The sequence below is a fragment of the Oncorhynchus mykiss genome, chromosome 1, assembly GCF_057628025.1.
Source record: "Oncorhynchus mykiss isolate SJ-2025 chromosome 1, ASM5762802v1, whole genome shotgun sequence".
Taxonomy (NCBI): Eukaryota; Metazoa; Chordata; class Actinopteri; order Salmoniformes; family Salmonidae; genus Oncorhynchus; species Oncorhynchus mykiss.
In genome coordinates, this window is record NC_143022.1 from 89,942,142 (window position 1) to 89,966,729 (window position 24,588).

Sequence of the window (24,588 nt, forward strand, 5' to 3'; positions counted from 1 at the left end):
AGTCATTTGGGACGCAGACAGAGAAGGGCTGCCTGCCTGCTGCAGGAATGTTTAGTCTGTTATCAACAGTTGGAGGACAGTTGGGTGTCATGCTGCAGCATCTGGCTCTGTATACTCAATTATAATTCAATGTTTATTTTTTGTGAAATGAATGCTGAAGTTGTGTGCATATGCTTTACTTTCCGTATGCTGGGTTTTCTTTTTGGTTTTACAAATGCTGCATTTTTATGGGTATGCAGTATCTGCCATATGTTGAAGTGATTTAGAAAAGAAGGCGTGTTCTGTTGTCTCCATTTCCTTGGTGACGAGTCACATGTCAATCTAATGTGTCTTTAACACGAAATGACACAATGTATTGTAATCATAAACTGTACGTGAGGGAATATAACACTCTTTCTCATTAGGATAATGGATACAAGCATGGATGTTATAGGTTGCAACCAGCGACAGTCTGCATGCAGTTCAGTCCATTTGGTATATAGAGATCCATCCAATATTATGTGTGGTGTCAGGATTGCAACAGATTGGATGGTTGAATGTGATGTCTGGATTTGATGGCAATTCGACCAGCCTCGGGGACAAGCAGCATGGAGACAGTTTAAATCGCAGTTCCATTTCCTAGCTAGGTAATGGTTGGATGTTGGTTCTGTTCCAAACGGCACCCTATTCCCTTTATAGTGCCCTTTATTTGACCAAAGTTCTGGTCGAAAGTAGTGCACTGTTTACAGGTAGGTGATAGGGTTCCATTTGGGACGCAGGTAGTGTCTCTTTGAAGTAAGACGTCCGTTCTCAATCTGCTGGTGTCTCCAGAGATTTGAGGAGTCCTATGCGAATGCATTTCAGCCACATTATTATAATACCCATGGACATGAATAGGACTTGGATGGTGAGAATGCATTCTAGAGATTGTTACTTTATGTTGTGTGTAGTAAAAAGTGCTTTTCCCCCCCAAGCTATCACTGTCAATACTGCAGAGTAGTCTAGACCGGTTTTATGCTACTTATGTGCCACTGCTATACTTAATATGGTAACACTTTACTTGACACCCAGCGTCATAACTATGTCATAACGTGCCATAACAGCTGACACAACGTGTCATAACCTGTTATAATATGGTCATAACACTGTCATGACACATATATTTAGACCTGTTATGACATATAATTGAGTTATTTTATGGCTGGTTATGACACCTACATAAGAGTGTTAAAACCCACAAAGCAAAACATTCCACTACACCATAGCCTACGTGTCAACAGGATGTTTACGTTATATATTTTATTTTTAGTGGACCATATTTAAAGTATCATTGTAATTGTGCAAACATTGATGTCGGCCATGCACCTACCCCAGTTCTCTGTTTCTGGTGACTGGGATGAATGTAGGAGCAGATTTCAGGAGCGGGACAAGACACCCTCTTTTAGACTGATGACTGACATAAGGGCAGGCGTGACAGGCCTATCTGGATTATATGATTATGATGGTCATAATGCTTCTTGACAGTGTCATAAAGTCTGTTTTCTTAGTCCAAGTAAAGTGACACAGGATGTTCATAATGCTACATGACAGTGTCATAAAGTCTGTTTTCTTAGTCCAAGTAAAGTGACACAGGATGTTCATAATGCTACATGACAGTGTCATAAAGTCTGTTTTCTTAGTCCAAGTAAAGTGACACAGGATGTTCATAATGCTACATGACAGTGTCATAAAGTCTGTTTTCTTAGTCCAAGTAAAGTGACACAGGATGTTCATAATGCTACATGACAGTGTCATAAAGTCTGTTTTCTTAGTCCAAATAAAGTGACACAGGATGTTCATAATGCTACATGACAGGGAAATAAAGTGTATTTTCTACAAATGATTTAAAATATGATGCAGCATCTGGCTCTGTATACTTCTTGTTTTTAGCTGATAGGAGTGGAAGCCGGTGTGTTCGTCTGCTGCAAAAGCCCATCAGTGACAAAGACTGAGGAGCTGTGCATTCCGAGATGTCTTTCTGCACACCACTGTTGTACTGTGCCTTTATTTGCCTGCATGTGGCCCGCCTATTAGCTTGCACCATTCTTGCTATTCTCCTTTGACCTCTCATCAACAAGCTGTTTTATTTGCCCACAGGACTGCCGCTGACTGGAAGGTTTTTGTTTGTCGCACCATTCTCAGTAAACCCTAGACACTGTCGTGCATGAAAAGCCCAGGAGGCCGGCCGTTTCTGAGATACTGGAACTGGTATGCCTGGAACTGGTATGCCTGGCACTGGTATGCCTGGAATTGGTATGCCTGGAACTGGTATGCCTGGAACTGGTATGCCTGGCATCGACGATCATACCAAGCTCAAAGTCGCTTTGGTCACTCATTTTGCCCATGCCCACGATCACTCGAACAGAAACTGGATGTCTCGATGCCTGCTTTGCACACTCTTGGCATTTTCTCAACCAGCTTCACCTGGAATGCTTTTCCAACAGTCTTAAAGGAGTTCCCACATATGCTGAGCACTTGTTATCTGCTTTTCCTTCATTCTGCGGTCCAACTCATCATCTGATGCAGCACTCCATCATTCTCTTTCTTGATCCAATAGCCCTGTATGTTATATGTGTTATATGAGAGCATCCTGACCGGTTGCATCACCGCCTGGTATGGCAACTGCTCAGCATCTGACCATAAGCTTCCTGCCATCCAAGACCTATATAATTGGCAGTGTCAGAGGAAAGCCCATAAAATTGTCAGAGACTCTGGTCACCCAAGTTATAGACTGTTTTCTCTGCTACCGCACGGCAAGCGGTACCGGAGCGCCAAGTCTAGGACCAAAAGGCTCCTCAACAGCTTCTAACCCCAAGCCATAAGACTGTTGAAGAATTCATAAAATCGCCACTGGACAATTTACATTGACCCCCCCTCCCTTTTGTACACTGCTGCTACTCACTGTTTGTTTGTTATCTATGCATAGTCACTTCGCCCCCACCTACATGTACAGATTACCCCCACTAGCCTGTACCCCTACATGTACAGATGACCTCAACTAACCTGTACCCACGCACACTGACTCAGTACCGGTACCCTCTGTATATAGCCTTCACACTGACTCAGTACCGGTACCCTCTGTATATAGCCTTCACACTGACTCAGTACCGGTACCCCCTGTATATAGCCTTCACACTGACTCAGTACCGGTACCCCCTGTATATAGCCTTCACACTGACTCAGTACCGGTGCCCCCTGTATATAGCCTCCACACTGACTCAGTACCAGTGCCCCCTGTATATAGCCTTCACACTGACTCAGTACCGGTGCCCCCTGTATATAGCCTTCACACTGACTCAGTACTGGTACCCCCTGTATATAGCCTCCACACTGACTCAGTACCAGTGCCCCCTGTATATTGCCTCATTATTGTTATTTTTATTGTGTTACTTTTTATTATTACTTTTTATTTTAGTCCAGTTGGTAAATATTTTCTTCTTATTGATCTGGTTAAGGGCTTGTAAGTAAGCATTGTATTCGGCGCATGTGACAAGTAAAGTTTGATTTGATTTGATATGTATGATATGTTAAATGACATCTATGCAATATCCTTGTCTTCTCCCAGTTGTCCAGCAGGTTTCATAGGGGACTTCTGTGAGATGGACGTTAATGAATGCTGTTCAGATCCATGTCTCCACGGGGCTATCTGCCGAGACCTGCTTAACGGATACCTCTGTCACTGCAGGGCAGGTGAGTACATTAACTAAGATTGGTAACAGTTATAATGCATGACAAGGCGGTTATAATGAAGCAATAAGGCCAAAGGAGGTGTGGTATATGGCCACTCCACCACGGCTAAGGGCTGTTCTTAAGTGCGACGCAACGTGGAGTGCCTGGATACAGCCCTTAGCCGCGGTACAGTATATTGGCCATATACTGTACTGTACCACAAACCCCCCATGTGCCTTGTTGCTATTATAAACTGGTTACCAATATAACAAAGTATGTTTGCTTCATACTCATGGCAGATTTTCTGATATACCACAGCATTCAGCCAATCAGCATTCAGAGCTCTAACTACCCAGTTTATAATGCATTCTATGACCTGGTTCATGGCTACCTCTGCCACTTCAGGGCAGGTAAGTCACTGGACAACAACTAAGATCGGGGGTGCAACTCAATAGTAGGAAGGTGCTCCTAATGTTTTGTACACTCAGTGTATATATTAATGTTATATGAAATATATACCTGGTTAACGCTGACGCTCTAAATGCAGAGTAGGTAAGTTACTGGAATGTAGATTGGTTACAATAAGTCACTGGACATGGACTCAGATCGGCTTTATCGCTATTCTAGCAGGCCTATGTGTTGCAGAATACTGATGTTGTACAATGATGATTGACATTATCAATCATTTTTTTATGATTCAAAGCAAATCAATCTATTTTTCATCTCACAGTAAAATCAGATAACAGGCCTAGATCTCTTGCAAAACACGTTGCAATAGATTATAAATCATTTTCTTACCACTTTAATTATTTATGGTGAAAAGCTAGCACAGCATCTCTTCAGGTGTGGGTGGATCAATACTTGTATTTTGCTTACAGCTAAAGCATTAATTTGACACTTTAGTAATTTAGCAGACAGATCTGTGTCTGCCCTATGTGCTCTCACTACTGGTGTCCACCAGGGCTCAGATCACCGCCGCTTGACAGTACCCCTGCTTACAGTGTAGTGGGCAGTAATACAGTTGAAGTCAGAAGTTTACATACACCATAGCCAAATATATTCAAACTACATTTTTCACAATTTCTGACATTTAATCTTAGTAAAAATGCCCTGTCTTAGGTCAGTTAGGATCACCACTTTATTTTAAGAATGTGAAATGTCAGAATAGTAGAAGAGATAATTATTTATTTTAGCTTTTATTTCTTTCATCACATTCCCATTGGGTCAGAAGTTTACATACATTCAATTAGTATTTGGCAGCATTAGCCTTCCACAAGCTTCCTACAATAAGTTGGGTGAATTTTGGCCCATTCCTCCTGACAGAGCTGGTGTAACTGAGTCAGGTTTGTAGGCCTTCTTGCTCGTACACACTTTTTCAGTTCTGCCCACAAATTTTCTATAGGATTGAGGTCAGGGCTTTGTGATGGCCACTCCAATACCTTGACTTTGTTGTCCTTAAGCCGTTTTTCCACAACTTTGGAAGTTTGCTTGGGGTCATTGTCCATTTGGAAGACCCATTTGCAAACAAGCTTTAACTTCCTGACTGATGTCTTGAGATGTTGCTTCAATATATCCACATCATTTTACCTCCTCATGATGCCATCTATTTTGTGAAGTCCACCAGTCCCTCCTGCAGTAAAGCACCCCCACAACATGATGCTGCCACCCCTGTGCTTCACGGTTGGGATGGTGTTCTTCGGGCTTGCAAGCCTCCCCCTTTTTCCTCAAAACATAACGATGGTCATTAGAGCCAAACAGTTCTATTTTTGTTTCATCAGACCAGAGGACATTTCTCAAAAGAAATACGATCTTTGTCCCCATGTGCAGTTGCAAACCGTAGTCTGGCTTTTTTATGGCGGTTTTGGAGCAGTGGCTTCTTCCTTGCTGAGCGGCCTTTCAGGTTGTGTCGATATAGGACTCGTTTTCCTGTGGATATAGATACTTTTGTACCCGTTTCCTCCAGCATCTTCACAAGGTCCTTTGCTGTTGTTCTGGGATTGATTTGCACTTTTCGCACCTAAGTATGTTCATCTCTAGGAGACAGAACGCGTCTCCTTCCTGAGTGGTATGACGGCTGCGTGGTATCATGGTGGTTATACTTGCGTACTATTGTTTGTACAGATGAACGCAGTACCTTTAGGCGTTTGGAAATTGCTCCCAAGGATGAACCAGACTTGTGGAGGTCTACATTTTTTTCTGAGGTCTTGGCTGATTTCTTTTGATTTTCTCATAATGTCAAGCAAAGAGGCACTGAGTTTGAAGGTAGACCTTGAAATACATCCAGAGGTACACCTCCAATTGACTCAAATGATGTCAATCAGCCTATCAGAAGCTTCTAAAGCCATGATGTCATTTTCTGGAATTTTCCAAGCTGTTTAAAGCTACAGATAACTTAGTGTATGTAAACTTCTGACCCACTGAATTGTAATACAGTGAAATTTAAGTGAAATAATCTGTCTGTAAACAATTGTTGGAAAAATTACATGTGTCATGGACAAAGTAGATGTCCTAACTGACTTGCCAAAACTATAGTTTGTAAACATGAAATGTGTGGAGTGGTTGAAAAAACGAGTTTTAATGACTCCAACCTATGTGTATGTCAACTTCCGACTTCAACTGTATGTGTATATACAGTGCATGTGATATTATAAATACCTCATGTGATTTGTAATAAGTCTAAACAATTAGCCTGTTCAAATGTTTATCTGACTCCAAAAGATAAATATACACGTCAGCATTAGGCAATGAGTTGATGTAGATGAGCAAGAATTGGTCTGAGAATGTTCGATATCAAAGGTATATATTTAATTAACATTGTTCAATGTATGGATTCACATACAAGGCATTACAATTCAGTTACAAGCATTAACAAGCATTATAAAGCATTATTCCAAGCCTATAGACACTAAGGTTAACGTACAGGATAAGGCATGAACAACGCGATGCTTATTAGATCAGAGGCCTAGAAGCCTAAGAAATGAGAATTGATCATGCAACCTTCCTCCATGGACTGGATACAGGATAAGAGACAGAAATAACAAATGCATTTAATTCCATTTATAACATATGAAGGTGCAACCTTTCAACCCAAAACCAACCACTTTTGACCAATCAAACGATACTAACGATACTTGTTGGTCAGGTTTACAGTGCTCCCCATGTCGGTGTCCTTTTGGCTTAGGAGTCTGTTCCCTCACCCCTTTCTCTGGAAGGGGTCTTCTGAGGACAGACAGCTCTGTAGCTCAGAGCTCACAGCATAGGAATGAAACCTTTTAGATACCACAATTCGATGGGAGATGGAGGCTAGGTGGTTCGACTTGAATTCACCCACTTAGACACAGCTACTCATCCGTAGCTTGGGAAGAAAAATATTTCTTTGTCTTCAAACTGACCTTCTAGACCTTGGCTGCAGCTTGGGTCACGTAGTCTTCCTGTAAATTATATACTCACAGGTTTTATACCCTTGGGTCAGAAATGGGCGTAACTGCCTTTAGGGCAATTCTCTGGGCGTACCAAGTTAATGAGGCATGGTCTAGATTTTATTCAAATCCAATTTTAGACAATTAACTTAACATTTCATCTTCCCCAAAACATTCTCTTTGATTTGGATATTTTCCGTACAATGTATAAACATCAAACATATACTAGGAAAACTCTTCACATTACAATGTTTTCGTAATAACGTAATCTATTAACCTTTAATAACAAAACAAAAATTATATACATTATCATATTCCATCTATCGTCATGACCACCATTGTGACTGACGGAAAGCATTGTTCCAAAGTCCCTTTATTTCATGTTTAATGTTCTGAGGCTGGTTCTCCACAGTAACAGGACAAAGGAATGTGTCTGTGGCCTGAGATTTACCAGGGGCGTGAGGGGTCATAAAAAAAAACACATCTTCAGACCCCTAGATCTCTCCTCCTCTGTTGGGGTTGAGAGATAATCTGTAGGGTTGTGGTCTCCTGTAACCTGGTCAGGACAGTCATGATAGTATTATTCTATAGCATTCGATAGTCAGTCCTCTGAATACTGTAACAGGGAGGAATATTTTGGCCCCTCAAAGGGGGAAGGGTTGACTAGTCATTTGGCATTGTCCTCTGTCTTCCAACTCCAGGTGTCAGAGAGCACATAAATTAGGGCCGAGCCTACAACAGCTGCCTCTGAAAAAACACAGAAGTACTAGTAATAATTGCGTAGCAGAGGTGAAAGACACACCTCCCAGCACTGATTGCTGATTGCCTGGCAAAGGTGAAGAAAACGTACCCTACAATACACCACTCCCACAAATTAGCAAGACTGTTACACAAATAGGCCTGAAACTAATCCACAAGTCCACAATGACAGTCACAAGTACAGAGCAGTCAGACAGTTCAAACAGCAATGATTAAGTAGACTAATATGTAAAACACAACACGTAAATGCAATTGCCCTACAAGACAATACCAGCATCTACTTATTGGATAAAAAAAAAGACTTGCTGCTTTTGTAATAGCTGATGTCCTTCTAAACACCTAGCCTATAGCCTCATCAAAACACCTAGTCTATAACCTCATCAAAACACCTAGCCTATAGCCTCATCAAAACACCTAGCCTATAGCCTCATCAAAACACCTAGCCTATAGCCTCATCAAAACACCTAGCCTATAGCCTCATCAAAACACCTAGCCTATAGCCTCATCAAACCCCCTAACCTATAGCCTCATCAAAACACCTAGTCTATAGCCTCATCAAAACACCTAGCCTATAGCCTCATCAAAACACCTAGTCTATAGCCTCATCAAAACACCTAGCCTATAGCCTCATCAAAACACCTAGCCTATAGCGTCATTAAAACACCTAGCCTATAGCGTCATTAAAACACCTAGCCTATAGCCTCATCAAAACACCTAGCCTATAGCCTCATCAAAACATCTAGCCTATAGCCTCATTAAAACACCTAGCCTATAGCCTCATCAAAACACCTAGCCTATAGCCTCATCAAACCACCTAGTCTATAGCCTCATCAAAACACCTTGCCTATAGCGTCATTAAAGCACCTAGCCTAAAGCCTCAATAATACACCTAGCCTATAGCCTCATCAAAACACCAAGCCTATAGCCTCATCAAAACACCTAGCCTATAGCCTCAACAAAACACCTATAGCCTCATCAACACACCTATAGCCTCATCAACACACCTAGCCTCATCAACACACCTAGCCTATAGCCTCATCAAAACATCTAGCCTATAGCCTCATTAAAGCACCTAGCCTATAGCCTCATTAAAACACCTAGCCTATAGCCTCATCAAAACACCTAGCCTATAGCCTCATCAACACACCTAGCCTATAGCCTCATCAAAACATCTAGCCTATAGCCTCATTAAAACACCTAGCCTATAGCCTCATCAAAACACCTAGCCTATAGCCTCATCAAAATCTATGTCTCTCCATGAACCTTTGTGTGTGTTGTGTGTGTGTGTATGTGTGTGTGTGTGCTCCCCAAAAAAAGAAGCCAAGCAGCAAATCGAAGGAATCTGATTGATATTCTCTTAAGAGGGTGGTGGATGTGAGTGAAGCTAGGGCTCACCGCACTGCAAGTACACACACACATCCCACCTCCCTCCACACTGCGGTGCTCAGTCTGTGGGCTTTGTTCCTTGGCAGGTTGGACAGGCCTTCACTGTGAGTTGGACATTAATGAGTGCCTTCCGCAGCCCTGCAACCAAGGGATGTGCATCCAGAACGAGCCTGGCTACGGCTACACCTGTTTCTGTCGTCCTGGATTTGTGGTGAGGCTTACCCAGCACACTCTTCCCTTATTTAATCCTTCCCTCTATCCTCCTTCATCCCTGTTGCCTCCCCCTCTTTCTCTATCTCTGTGTGAATCTCTCTCTCGCCCTTCTTTCCTTTGCTCTTTTCCACGTCTGAAATGTTAGCATTTCTTTCAATATGTTCTTCATCTTCTTTCTTCTCCCAGAATGTGATGGTATTATATTTACCATCCTAGTCATGGCAGGATAAGGCAGTTCCATCTGGCACCCTATTCCCTATACAGTACACTACCTTTGACCCGAGCCCTATGAGCCCTAGTCAACAGAAGTGCACTACGCAGGGTGTCAATTGACAATAGGGTGCCATTTGGGCCATGTTCAGAGAGAGGTTATTTAGTTCAGTCTCCACCACTGTAGATGTCATCCGCAGGCATTTGTGATCATCTCTCCTGCTACTACACATCATTTACACCCTTATTAAGGTGGCCTGAATCCTGTCTTCCTTACCAAGCCCATGTGTGTCTCAAATTGAACCCTATTCCCTGTGTAGTGCCCTACTTTTGTCCATGACCTCACATCATAGATGGAATTATGCTAATGGCTAATAAAATAAACAAATATTTATGTTAGATTAGATTATATAGCTATGGTATAATGTCTATATATTTTACTATTTCTATGGTCAACTAATGTTTATCTATATTTCTGTTTCTATAGTCTAACGTCTATCTCTGTTTTACATGTACAGGGGAGGAACTGTGAGCACAATTACGATGACTGCCTGCTCCAGCCGTGTCCGGGAGGATCCTCCTGTGTTGATGGTATCAACGAGGTCAGCTGTCAGCCAGTCGAGGGAGACATGTCCTCTGTGCCCTGGGAGCCTTCTATGACACAAACCCCTCGGGGATCCCTGCTCACCACGTCACCAATGTCACCAGTGTCACCGTACAGTGAACAACCAACAGGTATGGAGGTCAATCGTAAAGACCACAGTCATATAACAGTTGGGTCAGTACTTTGTGGTCAGGTCAACCGTAAGATCAGCCGTTAGATCACACAACCATAACCTGGTTATTTTATAACACCAATGACATAACACCAGTGTCGCCGTGAAGTGTGAATCCAGTGGAGGCTGAAAAACCAACAGGTACAGTGCCTTGCGAAAGTATTCGGCCCCCTTGAACTTTGCGACCTTTTGCCACATTTCAGGCTTCAAACATAAAGATATAAAACTGTATTTTTTTGTGAAGAATCAACAACAAGTGGGACACAATCATGAAGTGGAACGACATTTATTGGATATTTCAAACTTTTTTAACAAATCAAAAACTGAATAATTGGGCGTGCAAAATTATTCAGCCCCCTTAAGTGAATACTTTGTAGCGTCACCTTTTGCTGCGATTACAGCTGTAAGTTGCTTGGGGTATGTCTCTATCAGTTTTGCACATCGAGAGACTGATTTTTTTTCCCATTCCTCCTTGCAAAACAGCTCGAGCTCAGTGAGGTTGGATGGAGAGCATTTGTGAACAGCAGTTTTCAGTTCTTTCCACAGATTCTCGATTGTATTCAGGTCTGGACTTTGACTTGGCCATTCTAACACCTGGATATGTTTATTTTTGAACCATTCCATTGTAGATTTTGCTTTATGTTTTGGATCATTGTCTTGTTGGAAGACAAATCTCCGTCCCAGTCTCAGGTCTTTTGCAGACTCCATCAGGTTTTCTTCCAGAATGGTCCTGTATTTGGCTCCATCCATCTTCCCATCAATTTTAACCATCTTCCCTGTCCCTGCTGAAGAAAAGCACCCCAAACCATGATGCTGCCACCACCATGTTTGACAGTGGGGATGGTGTGTTCCGGGTGATGAGCTGTGTTGCTTTTACGCCAAACATAACGTTTTGCATTGTTGCCAAAAAGTTCAATTTTGGTTTCATCTGACCAGAGCACCTTCTTCCACATGTTTGGTGTGTCTCCCAGGTGGCTTGTGGCAAACTTTAAACAACGCTTTTTATGGATATCTTTAAGAAATGGCTTTCTTCTTGCCACTCTTCCATAAAGGCCACATTTGTGCAATATACGACTGATTGTTGTCCTATGGACAGAGTCTCCCACCTCAGCTGTAGATCTCTGCAGTTCATCCAGAGTGATCATGGGCCTCTTGGCTGCATCTCTGATCAGTCTTCTCCTTGTATGAGCTGAAAGTTTAGAGGGACGGCCAGGTCTTGGTAGATTTGCAGTGGTCTGATACTCCTTCCATTTCAATATTATCGCTTGCACAGTGCTCCTTGGGATGTTTAAAGCTTGGGAAATCTTTTTGTATCCAAATCAGGCTTTAAACTTCTTCACAACAGTATCTCGGACCTGCCTGGTGTGTTCCTTGTTCTTCATGATGCTCTCTGCGCTTTTAACGGACCTCTGAGACTATCACAGTGCAGGTGCATTTATACGGAGACTTGATTACACACAGGTGGATTGTATTTATCATCATTAGTCATTTAGGTCAACATTGGATCATTCAGATATCCTCACTGAACTTCTGGAAAGAGTTTGCTGCACTGAAAGTAAAGGGGCTGAATAATTTTGCACGCCCAATTTTTCAGTTTTTGATTTGTTAAAAGAGTTTGAAATATCCAATAAATGTCGTTCCACTTCATGATTGTGTCCCACTTGTTGTTGATTCTTCACAAAAAAAATACAGTTTTATATCTTTATGTTTGAAGCCTGAAATGTGGCAAAAGGTCGCAAAGTTCAAGGGGGCCGAATACTTTCGCAAGGCACTGTATATAGATCAATCTTTGAACTTCTGTTATAGTTGGTTCAGCACAGCCTGTATGTGATCGTATGTGCTGTTATAGGGATATGATATAAGGACATATGTTTCCATGCTCACCACACCACTGTCACCAGCGTACTGCAAAGGTAATATTTTGTGTTGATAGTGTTACGGAAGCAACTAGATGGCCTATTGTTAACACTGTACTCGGCTAAGTCTAGGGCTTCATAATGGTTCTGTAACCTGATTGGATGTGTGCAGTAATGTGACAAGTAAGCGTATGCAACCAGGTGTTAAATGTGTGTAACCAGGGGACAGCAACCTTACCCTGGTCCAGGGTCAACTCTGTTATGGTATGTATGTAACCAGGGGACAGCAACCTGGTCCAGGGTCAACTCTGTTATGGTATGTATGTAACCAGGGGACAGCAACCTTACCCTGGTCCAGGGTCAACTCTGTTATGGTATGTATGTATCCAGGGGACAGCAACCTTACCCTGGTCCAGGGTCAACTCTGTTATGGTATGTATGTATCCAGGGGACAGCAACCTGGTCCAGGGTCAACTCTGTTATGGTATGTATGTAACCAGGGGACAGCAACCTTACCCTGGTCCAGGGTCAACTCTGTTATGGTATGTATGTATCCAGGGGACAGCAACCTGGTCCAGGGTCAACTCTGTTATGGTATGTATGTAACCAGGGGACAGCAACCTTACCTGGGTCCAGGGTCAACTCTGTTATGGTATGTGTGTATCCAGGGGACAGCAACCATACCCTGGTCCAGGGTCAACTCTGTTATGGTATGTATGTATCCAGGGGACAGCAACCTGGTCCAGGGTCAACTCTGTTATGGTATGTATGTATCCAGGGGACAGCAACCTTACCCTGGTCCAGGGTCAAATCTGTTATGGTATGTATGTAACCAGGGGACAGCAACCTGGTCCAGGGTCAACTCTGTTATGGTATGTATGTAACCAGGGGGCAGCAACCTGGTCCAGGGTCAACTCTGTTATGACCTCTTGATCGGCCATTCCAAGCAGATTTGTTTATTTGTTCTAAAGATTACCAAAATAAACACGTACACAAAAGGAAACAAGAGGCATGCCTGAACTAAAGATTCACATCTCAACCTCGTGGCCTCATGGTCACCAAATAAACCAGCAGCTTCACCTCTTGCCAGCTGGTACACTGACTGACCCGTCACCTGATGACGTGCTTATCAAGGCCTCCTGGCACCAACCAGCCCTTGACTTGGTTGGTGCTGCCACCTGGGGGATGGAGTGTGGAAGTGTATCCTGGTAGAGTGTGTTGCTAACACTAAACGACCTCTCCATGTCTTATTAACAGTAGGTCAACCATAAGATCGCAGTCATATGAATACCAGTTGGGTCAAAATGGGTTATTTTATTACGCCAATGTCAAAACACCACTTTTATAATGTCGTAACACCAGTGTCATAATGTCATAACACCAGTGTCATGAGGTTATACCACCAGTATCATAATGTCGTAACACCAATGTCATAATGTCATAACACCAGTGTCATAATGTCATAACACCAGTGTCATAATGTCACAACACCAGTGTCATAATGTCGTAACACCAATGCCATAATGTCATAACACCAGTGTCAAAATGTCGTAACACCAGTTTTATAATGTCGTAACACCAGTCTCAGAAGGTCATAACACCAGTGTCATAATGTCGTAACACCAATGCCATAATGTCATAACACCAGTTTTATAATGTCTTAACACCAGTGTCATAATGTCGTAACACCAGTGTCATAATGTCATAACACCAGTGTTGTAACACCAGTCTCAGAAGGTCATAACACCAGTGTCATAATACCATAACTCCAGTGTCATAATACCATAACACCAGTGGCATAATGTCATAACACCAGTGTTGTAACACCAGTCTCAGAAGGCCATAACACCAGTCTCAGAAGGTCATAACACCAGTGTCATAATACCATAACTCCAGTGTCATAATACCATAACACCAGTGTCATAATGTGCTAACACCAGCACATGTAGCACACTCTGGTTTAATCAAAAAGAAAGCAAGCACAAATAAGCTATAATCTGCAAATCAATTCATTAAAAATGTAATACTGACAACAAAAAATAATACGCCAAACAAACTCAACTCCATATTACAAGAATGATGATATTAGACAGTAATGCGCTTCCTCACCGAGATAGAATCAAAATAAATAAGTTGTGTTAGAGGTTTGAGAAACTCATGAATATATCTAAACTAGGTCACTATCTAAACAGCCCCAGTGCCCTTGGTGCTGCTGCAAATAGACTCAGAGTCCTTCTGCAGTCTGCAGCAATCCTTGGCACCTCCGAATGGAACCTTAGAATACTCAGCTACTGACTAGTTAACCACATAGGTCGACTCAGTTCTATCAAACATTTACCAAACAGAGGAAGAAAAATTGACACTTTTATTTGTCTCGTATACCTCCATGACATACATTGGAAGCAAGCATGTGAATTTTAAACAGTGAGGAAATAAATGTGTTTTCGTTACATGTTCATATCACACATACGCTACATGACCAACTCCATATTATGTGGACACCTGCTCGTCCAACATCTCATTCCAAAATTCTGGTCATTAATATGGAATTGGTCCCCCCTTTGCTGCTATAACAGCCTTCACTCTTCTGGGAAGGCTTTCCACTAGATGCTGGAACATTACTGCCGGGACTTGCTTCCATTCAGCCACGAGCATTAGTGAGGTTGGGCACTGATGTTGGGCGATTAGGCCTGGCTCGCAGTCGGCGTTCCAATTAATCTCAATGGTGTTCAATGGGCTTACGGTCAGGGCTCTGTGCAGACCAGTCAAGTTCTTCCACAACTATCTTGACAAACCATTTCTGTATGGACCTCGCTTTGTGCACGAGGGCATTGTCAAGCTGAAACAGAAAAGGGCCTTCCCCAAACTGTTGGCTCAAAGTTGGAAGCACAGAATCATCTAGAATGTCATTGTATGCTGTCGCGTTAAGATTTCCCTTCACTGGAACTAAGGGGCTTAGCCCGAACCATGAAAACCAGCCCCAGACCATTATTCCTCCTCCGCCAAACTTTACAGTTGGTACTATGCATTCTGGCACGTAGCATTCTCCTGCAATCCGCCAAACCCAGATTCGTTCCGTCGGACTGCCAGATGGTGAAGCGTGAATCATCACTCCAGATAACGCTTTTCCACTGCTCCACAGTCCAATGGTGGCGAGCTTTACACCACTCCAGGCTACGCTTGGCATTGCACATGGTGATCTTAGGCTTGTGAGCGGCTGCTCGGTCATGGAAACCCATTTCATGAAGCTCCCGACGAACAGTTCTTGTGCTGACATGCTTCCAGAGGGAGTTTGGAACACGGTAGTGAGTGTTGCAACACCTGCATTGCTTGCTGTTTGGGGTTTTAGGCTGGGTTTCTGTACAGCACTTTGAGATATCAGCTGATGTACGAAGGGCTATATAAATACATTTGATTTGATTTTGATTTGTTGCAACCAAGGACAGACCATTTTTACCCGCCACACACTTCAGCACTTGGCGGTCCCGTTCTGTGAGCTTTTGTGGCCTACCACTTCGCGGCTGAGCCGTTGTTGCTCCTAGACATTTCCACTTCACAAAAACAGCACTTACAGTTGACTGGAGCAGCTATAGCAGGGCAAAATTTTGACAAATGGACTTGTTGGAAAGGGGGCATCCAATGATGGTGCCACGTTGAAGGTCACGCAGCTCTTCAGTAAGGCCATTATACTGCTAATGTTTGTTTATAGAGATTGCATGGCTGTGTGCACGATTTTATACACCTGTCAGCAACGGGTGTGGCTGAAATAGCCGAATCCACTAATTTGAAGGGGTGTCCACATACTTTTGTATATAGTCTATAGTGTATACTCCGTTTTATTTGGATTTGAAACATTGAGGAAAATAATTATAATGTATTCTCTTATCACCATATATGAGACATTGGAAGCAAGGAAAGTTAACAATAGTTGAATCTCCTGCCTGGTCAAGGTCGACTGTACTTTCTGTCCCTGGACAATAGTGTATACAAACCTGATGTACTGTAGCGTTGTAGGATGAGGATCAATGAGGATCCTGTATAGCAAACAGAGTTGTCTAAAGGGACTCTATGGCTGCCTCCCAAATCATACCCTATCCTCTACAAAGTGTACTATATGGACCAATTAGGTGCCTTTTGAGTAGTAAAACTTGTTGACAATTCTGTCATAAAGAGCACAAGTTCAACTTAATAAAAACCACTTGAGGAAGATGTCAGCTTGACGTCGAAACTTAATTCACTTGTTCTCATGCTGTACAGAATGGTTGCCCATAACAGTGTTGACGAGTTCACATTAAATCAGCCATGAATCCCCTTGAAATGGAAGCTTGTTGTGTGTAACAGAGAAAGGCAATTGAATTCAAGCTTCACAAAAAAATAAAGTAAATTGTTCAAACATTTAAATGTTTTATTTAGCTACGCAAGTCAGTTAAGAACAATGTATTATTTACAATGATGGTATACCCCGTATATACCCGTATTATTTATAATGATGGTATACCCCAGCCAAACCCAGACAACGCAGGGCCAATTGTGCGCCGCCCGATGAGACTCCCAATAAGGTCCGGATGCGATGCAGCCAAGAACCAGGTACTGCAGTGATGTCTCTTGCACTGAGAAACAGTGTCTTAGACCACTGCTCCACTCCGGAGCCCGTTTCTGGCCTGTCTATCTGTGGGTAACATGGCTGACATGTTATGATCAATCTACTCAGTTTTCCACCACAAAACACCAGAAAAAAAACAACTGTAGAATCAACTCACCTGCTTTTATAAAATATATTTAAAAAGGAATATTTTCACTGTATTAAAACAAGAGTTCAGTTCAGGTAACAGGGCTGACCTGAAAATGAATCACTAATAACAATAAATAAATAATCATCTTCAGAAATGACTGTCAAAACAACAACATAATTAGGGCTTTACAATGATGGTGAAACTTGGAGAAATGCTGGGGTTAAGTGGGTTAAAATCTTCCTAGAAGTGACAAAGGATGCACAGGAAATGCTGAACTTTGTCACTATTTGTAAACAATTTCTTCTTAAAAGGAACTAATTTCGTGGAACGCCCCATATATGGAATATAGTAAATAACCCGGTTATTATATGGAATATAGTAAATAACCCGGTTATTATATGGTATATAGTAAATAACCCGGTTATTATGTGGAATATAGTAAATAACCCGGTTATTATATGGAACATAGTAAATAACCCGGTTATTGTATGGAACATAGTAAATAACCCAGTTATTATATGGAATATAGTAAATAACCCGGTTATTACATGGTACATAGTAAATAGCCCGGTTGTTGTATGGAATATAGCAAATAACCTGGTTATTTTATGGAACATAGTAAATAACCCAGTTATTATATGGAATATAGTAAATAACCTGGTTATTACATGGTACATAGTAAATACCCCGGTTGTTGTATGGAATATAGCAAATAACCTGGTTATTTTATGGAACATAGTAAATAACCCAGTTATTATATGGAATATAGTAAATAACCCGGTCATTACACGGTACATAGTAAATAGCCCGGTTGTTGTATGGAATATAGCAAATAACCTGGTTATTTTATGGAACATAGTAAATAACCCAGTTATTATATGGAATATAGTAAATAACCCAGTTATTATATGGAATATAGTAAATTACCCGGTTATTATATGGAACATAGTAAATAACCCGGTTATTATATGGAATATAGTAAATAACCTGGTTATTATATTGAATATAGTAAATAACCCGGTTATTATATGGAGTAGTGCACAATATGTCACCCACCACCTGGATTCAGTCTTAATGTAGCAACATTTGAAATTGTGTTTTTTACATTGGATAAAAGTAGAGACTCAGAGCTACAAAATGGTATATCATACATTACATTTGAGGAACAATGGGAAAGGCATTCTCCTTTTGAAGTTGATCAACTTGTAAACTCACTTTTGAGAAAATGGCCTTTAAATGTTTTGGTATCTAGTGAAGAGCTCTTCTTTGTCTACACCCATTCAGCATCGTTCACACCCTCTTAAGCTTTAGCCACACCCATCTCGTTTCACTCTCGGAGCGCACACCTGACGCTCTGGCCGATGATTGGATAACATGAAAACAGCCTAGCCAGCTCTGCTGGCAACAATTTCATTGGGATGCAGCCAATGGCTTTCTTTATGGTCTCTACAGTATGTGAGATAGAGAGTGTTGAACTCAATATAGTGGAAGATGATGGGCACCTTAAAATCCGCACACCACTCTTGGAGGAGAAGGAAAGCTTACAGCAGATACACCTCAATAATGATCGTCACAGCCCAGAACTGTTATCAATGGCCGCCACGTTTGACAGGGATACAATGACATACTGTAAGCTGTGTTCTATGAACTGGTTTACAGTAACATGGATGAAATTACATACTGTAAGCTGTGTTCTATGAACTGATTTACAGTAACAGGGATGAATTGACATACTGTGAGCTGTGTTCTATGAACTGGTTTACAGTAACAGGGATGAAATTACATACTGTGAGCTGTGTTCTATGAACTGGTTTACAGTAACAGGGATGAAATGACATACTGTAAACTATGTTCTATGAACTGGTTTACAGTAACAGGGATGAAATGACATACTGTAAGCTGTGTTCTATGAACCGATTTACAGTAACAGGGAGAGCTAGCCTACTCTGTTTATTGTGCTCTGTTTCTACGTCCATGATTTTGGTCCAAGTTGTCATGACAATGCGCTGGCGGGGAAAAACGTTTGTTGCGTGTGCCTTGATTGAACCATTTTATGGGGTAAAAGTGTGGTAATTGGTTAAAATTGGGATCCCTATTTTTCAAGTGCAGTGATTTGACTGTGTTATGTGGTACGCGTAAGGTGATTGGTCAATTTTGCAAAGGCTTGCGTAATATGAAGAGAAATGTTGATTTTTGTAAAAAAAAAAAAAAAAATTGTGATTACAGAATCTTACAATCCTGGAGGTACTGATGTAATAGCAGCTGTATAAAACCCTTCAGACTTCAGTCAAAGAGAGACAGGTGATTCATAGAACACACTTCCTTGGTTCCTTGGTTGCAGCTCAGTTGTTAGAGCATGGTGCTTGCAACGCCAGGGATGTGGGTTCAATTCCTGTGTTGGACAAGTATGGAAAAAGTATGCAGTCGCTCTGGATAAGAGAGTCTGCTAAATGACTAGAATGTAAAATGTTCCTTCGTCTTGGTTATCTATGGGTTGTGTGTTTCCCTGTGTGAGGACAATCGGACAACCCATGGAAACAGTATATAATTTGGTATACTTGTTTTATTTTTTCACCTCGACAGCTTAGTTGCTTACTGTTCTGTAAATGCCATCAGGTTGTTCCTGTTCAGGGTTAACTAAATGAGTTTGTGTTTTAATGTGTTGTTTTGACAGTTCTGCTAATTGGGTATGTTTTTGACCATTTTATATAGTCTGTTGGCTGTTGCGTAACCTTACTGGCAAGACACGGAGTCGTGTATGTGTCATCGGCAGTTCATGAATATTCATGAGTTGGGGCCTGGCTGCATACAAATATCCCTGTCTCTATTTGTCATCCCAGCAGTTGGTTCATGTTCTCTGTGTTTATGTAACTGGCAAACAGACACACGTGCAAACACACACAAACACACACACAAATGCATACATTTGCAAGCACACACACACAAATGCATACATTTGCAAGCACACACACATACACAAATGCACACGTGCATGCACACACACACACACACACATACACACAAATGCATATTTCTTAATTGTTAAATATTTTCTTAACTCTTCTTGAACTGCACTGTTGGTTAAGGGCTTGTAAGTAAAGCATTTCATGGTAAGGTCTACACTTGTTGTATTCAGCATTTCACGGTAAGGTCTAAACTTGTTGTATTCGGCGCATGTGACAAATACAGTTTGATTTGATACACACACACACACACACACACACACACACACACACACACACACACACACACACACACACACACACACACACACACACACACACACACACACACACTCAAACACACACACACACACACACACTCAAACACAACACACTCAAACACACACACACACACACACACTCAAACACAAACACACACACACTCAAACACAAACACACACTCAAACACAAACACACACACACTCAAACACAAACACACACTCAAACACAAACACACACACACTCAAACACAAACACACACACACTCAAACACAAACACACACTCAAACACACACACACACACTCAAACACACAAACTAATGCTCTACTACAGATCTGGCCAAATGGGACCGATGCACATCAGTTACTTTGAACGCTTGGAACAATAACTCTCTAATGTTGTTAATTCTCTGGTAATGTCATATTAGACTGTATGTACATGGTTTACAGAGAGAAAGATGATTCTCTGGTAATGTCATATTAGACTGTATGTACATGGTTTACAGAGAGAAAGATGATTCTCTGGTAATGTCATATTAGACTGTATGTACATGGTTTACAGAGAGAAAGATTACTCTCTGGTAATGTCATATTAGACTGTGTGTACATGGTTTACAGAGAGAAAGATGACTCTCTGGTAATGTCATATTAGACTGTATGTACATGGTTTACAGAGAGAAAGATGATTCTCTGGTAATGTCATATTAGACTGTATGTACATGGTTTACAGAGAGAGAGATGATTCTCTGGTAATGTCATATTAGACTGTATGTACATGGTTTACAGAGAGAGAGAGATGACTCTCTGGTAATGTCATATTAGACTGTATGTACATGGTTTACAGAGAGAGAGATGACTCTCTGGTAATGTCATATTAGACTGTATGTACATGGTTTACAGAGAGAGAGATGACTCTCTGGTAATGTCATATTAGACTGTATGTACATGGTTTACAGAGAGAGAGAGATGACTCTCTGGTAATGTCATATTAGACTGTGTGTACATGGTTTACAGAGAGAGAGATGATTCTCTGGTAATGTCATATTAGACTGTGTGTACATGGTTTACAGAGAGAGAGATGACTCTCTGGTAATGTCATATTAGACTGTATGTACATGGTTTACAGAGAGAGAGATGACTCTCTGGTAATGTCATATTAGACTGTGTGTACATGGTTTACAGAGAGAGAGATGACTCTCTGGTAATGTCATATTAGACTGTATGTACATGGTTTACAGAGAGAGAGATGACTCTCTGGTAATGTCATATTAGACTGTATGTACATGGTTTACAGAGAGAGAGATGACTCTCTGGTAATGTCATATTAGACTGTGTGTACATGGTTTACAGAGAGAAAGATGACTCTCTGGTAATGTCATATTAGACTGTATGTACATGGTTTACAGAGAGAGAGAGATGACTCTCTGGTAATGTCATATTAGACTGTATGTACATGGTTTACAGAGAGAAAGATGACTCTCTGGTAATGTCATATTAGACTGTATGTACATGGTTTACAGAGAGAGAGATGACTCTCTGGTAATGTCATATTAGACTGTGTGTACATGGTTTACAGAGAGAGAGAGATGACTCTCTGGTAATGTCATATTAGACTGTATGTACGTGGTTTACAGAGAGAGAGATGACTCTCTGGTAATGTCATATTAGACTGTATGTACATGGTTTACAGAGAGAGAGATGACTCTCTGGTAATGTCATATTAGACTGTATGTACATGGTTTACAGAGAGAAAGATGACTCTCTGGTAATGTCATATTAGACTGTATGTACATGGTTTACAGAGAGAAAGATGACTCTCTGGTAATGTCATATTAGACTGTATGTACATGGTTTACAGAGAGAAAGATGATTCTCTGGTAATGTCATATTAGACTGTATGTACATGGTTTACAGAGAGAAAGATGACTCTCTGGTAATGTCATATTAGACTGTATGTACATGGTTTACAGAGAGAAAGATGACTCTCTGGTAATGTCATATTAGACTGTATGTACATGGTTTACAGAGAGAAAGATGACTCTCTGGTAATGTCATATTAGACTGTATGTACATGGTTTACAGAGAGAAAGATGACTCTCTGGTAATGTCATATTAGACTGTATGTACATGGTTTACAGAGAGAGAGATGACTCTCTGGTAATGTCATATTAGACTGTATGTACATGGTTTACAGAGAGAGAGATGACTCTCTGGTAATGTCATATTAGACTGTATGTACATGGTTTACAGAGAGAAAGATGATTCTCTGGTAATGTCATATTAGACTGTATGTACATGGTTTACAGAGAGAGAGAGATGATTCTCTGGTAATGTCATATTAGACTGTATGTACATGGTTTACAGAGAGAGAGATGACTCTCTGGTAATGTCATATTAGACTGTATGTACATGGTTTACAGAGAGAAAGATGACTCTCTGGTAATGTCATATTAGACTGTATGTACATGGTTTACAGAGAGAAAGATGACTCTCTGGTAATGTCATATTAGACTGTATGTACATGGTTTACAGAGAGAAAGATGACTCTCTGGTAATGTCATATTAGACTGTATGTACATGGTTTACAGAGAGAAAGATGACTCTCTGGTAATGTCATATTAGACTGTATGTACATGGTTTACAGAGAGAAAGATGACTCTCTGGTAATGTCATATTAGACTGTATGTACATGGTTTACAGAGAGAGAGATGACTCTCTGGTAATGTCATATTAGACTGTATGTACATGGTTTACAGAGAGAGAGATGACTCTCTGGTAATGTCATATTAGACTGTATGTACATGGTTTACAGAGAGAGAGATGACTCTCTGGTAATGTCATATTAGACTGTATGTACATGGTTTACAGAGAGAAAGATGACTCTCTGGTAATGTCATATTTGACTGTGTAACACTCGTCTGATGAAGAAGGAGTGGACCAAAGCGCAGCGTGGTACGTGTTCATGATATTTATTTAGAACAAGAACAATAGAACAAAAATAACAAAGTGAGAAACTAACAGTTCTGTAAGGTAACTAAAACTATACAGAAAACAACTACCCACAAACCCAGGTGGGAAAAAGGGTGTCACGTTCTGACCATCGTTCGTGTGTGTTTTCCTTGTTTTAGTGTTGGTCAGGACGTGAGCTGGGTGGGCATTCTATGTTGTGTGTCTGGTTTGTCTATTTCTATGTTTGGCCTGATATGGTTCTCAATCAGAGGCAGGTGTTAGTTATTGTCTCTGATTGGGAACCATATTTAGGTAGCCTGTTTGGTGTTGGGTTTTGTGGGTGATTGTTCCTGTCTCTGTGTTTGTTGTCACCAGATAGGCTGTATAGGTTTTCACGTTACGTTTGTTGTTTTTGTATTGTTCGTTTTTATTCTTTATTAAACATGTATCAAGAATACCACGCTGCATTTTGGTCCGACTCTCCTTCACCACAAGAAAACCGTTACAAAGGCTACCTAAGTATGATTCTCAATCAGAGACAACGATAGACAGCTGCCTCTGATTGAGAACCACACTCGGCCAAACACAAAGAAATAGAAAACATAGAAATAAAGAAACTAGAATGCCCACCCTAGTCTCACCCTGGTCTAACCAAAATAGAGAATTAAAGTGTCTCTATGGCCAGGGCGTGATAGACCATATGTATATGGTTTACAGAGAGAGAGATGATTCTCTGGTAATGTCATATTAGACTGCATGTACATGGTTTACAGAGAGAGAGAGATGATTCTCTGGTAATGTCATATTAGACTGTGTGTACATGGTTTACAGAGAGAGATGATTCTCTGGTAATGTCATATTAGACTGCATGTACATGGTTTACAGAGAGAGAGATGATTCTCTGGTAATGTCATATTAGACTGTGTGTACATGGTTTACAGAGAGAAAGATGACTCTCTGGTAATGTCATATTAGACCATATGTATATGGTTTACAGAGAGAGAGAGATGATTCTCTGGTAATGAGAGAGAAGGAGAGAGAAAGAGAAGGAGAGGGAGAGAGAGTTGTGAGGAAAACTCTCAAAAGAGTGAATACTCACAAAGCGGCAGGCCCAGATGGCATCCCTGGCTGTGTCCTCAGAGTGTGTGCTGGCAGGCGTCTTCTCGGAAATGTTCAACATGTCCCTATCCCAGGCTGTAGGCCCCCCCTGCTTCAAGGAGACCACCATCGTCCCTGTGCCCAAGAAAAATAAAGTGAAATGCCCAAATGACTATCGCCCATTGCACTCAACCCAGTCATCATAAAGTGCTTTGAGAGGTTGGTCATGGCCCACATCAAGGCCAGCATGCCAGGCACACTGGACCCATCCAATTTGCTCT

General features: G+C 41.3%; 1 pseudogene across 1 annotated transcript in view; it reads left to right on the plus strand.

Moving 5' to 3' along the window:
* The window catches only part of LOC110532959 (protein eyes shut homolog), a 121,212-nt pseudogene extending 110,717 nt beyond the window's left edge, over positions 1–10,495 (plus strand). Inside the window, exons 13-15 of the transcript XR_016483354.1 lie at positions 3,584–3,708; positions 9,338–9,462; positions 10,193–10,495. The product of XR_016483354.1 is annotated as a protein eyes shut homolog (transcript). The remainder of the gene's footprint in view (positions 1–3,583; positions 3,709–9,337; positions 9,463–10,192) is intronic.
* Positions 10,496–24,588: the final 14,093 nt, after the last annotated feature.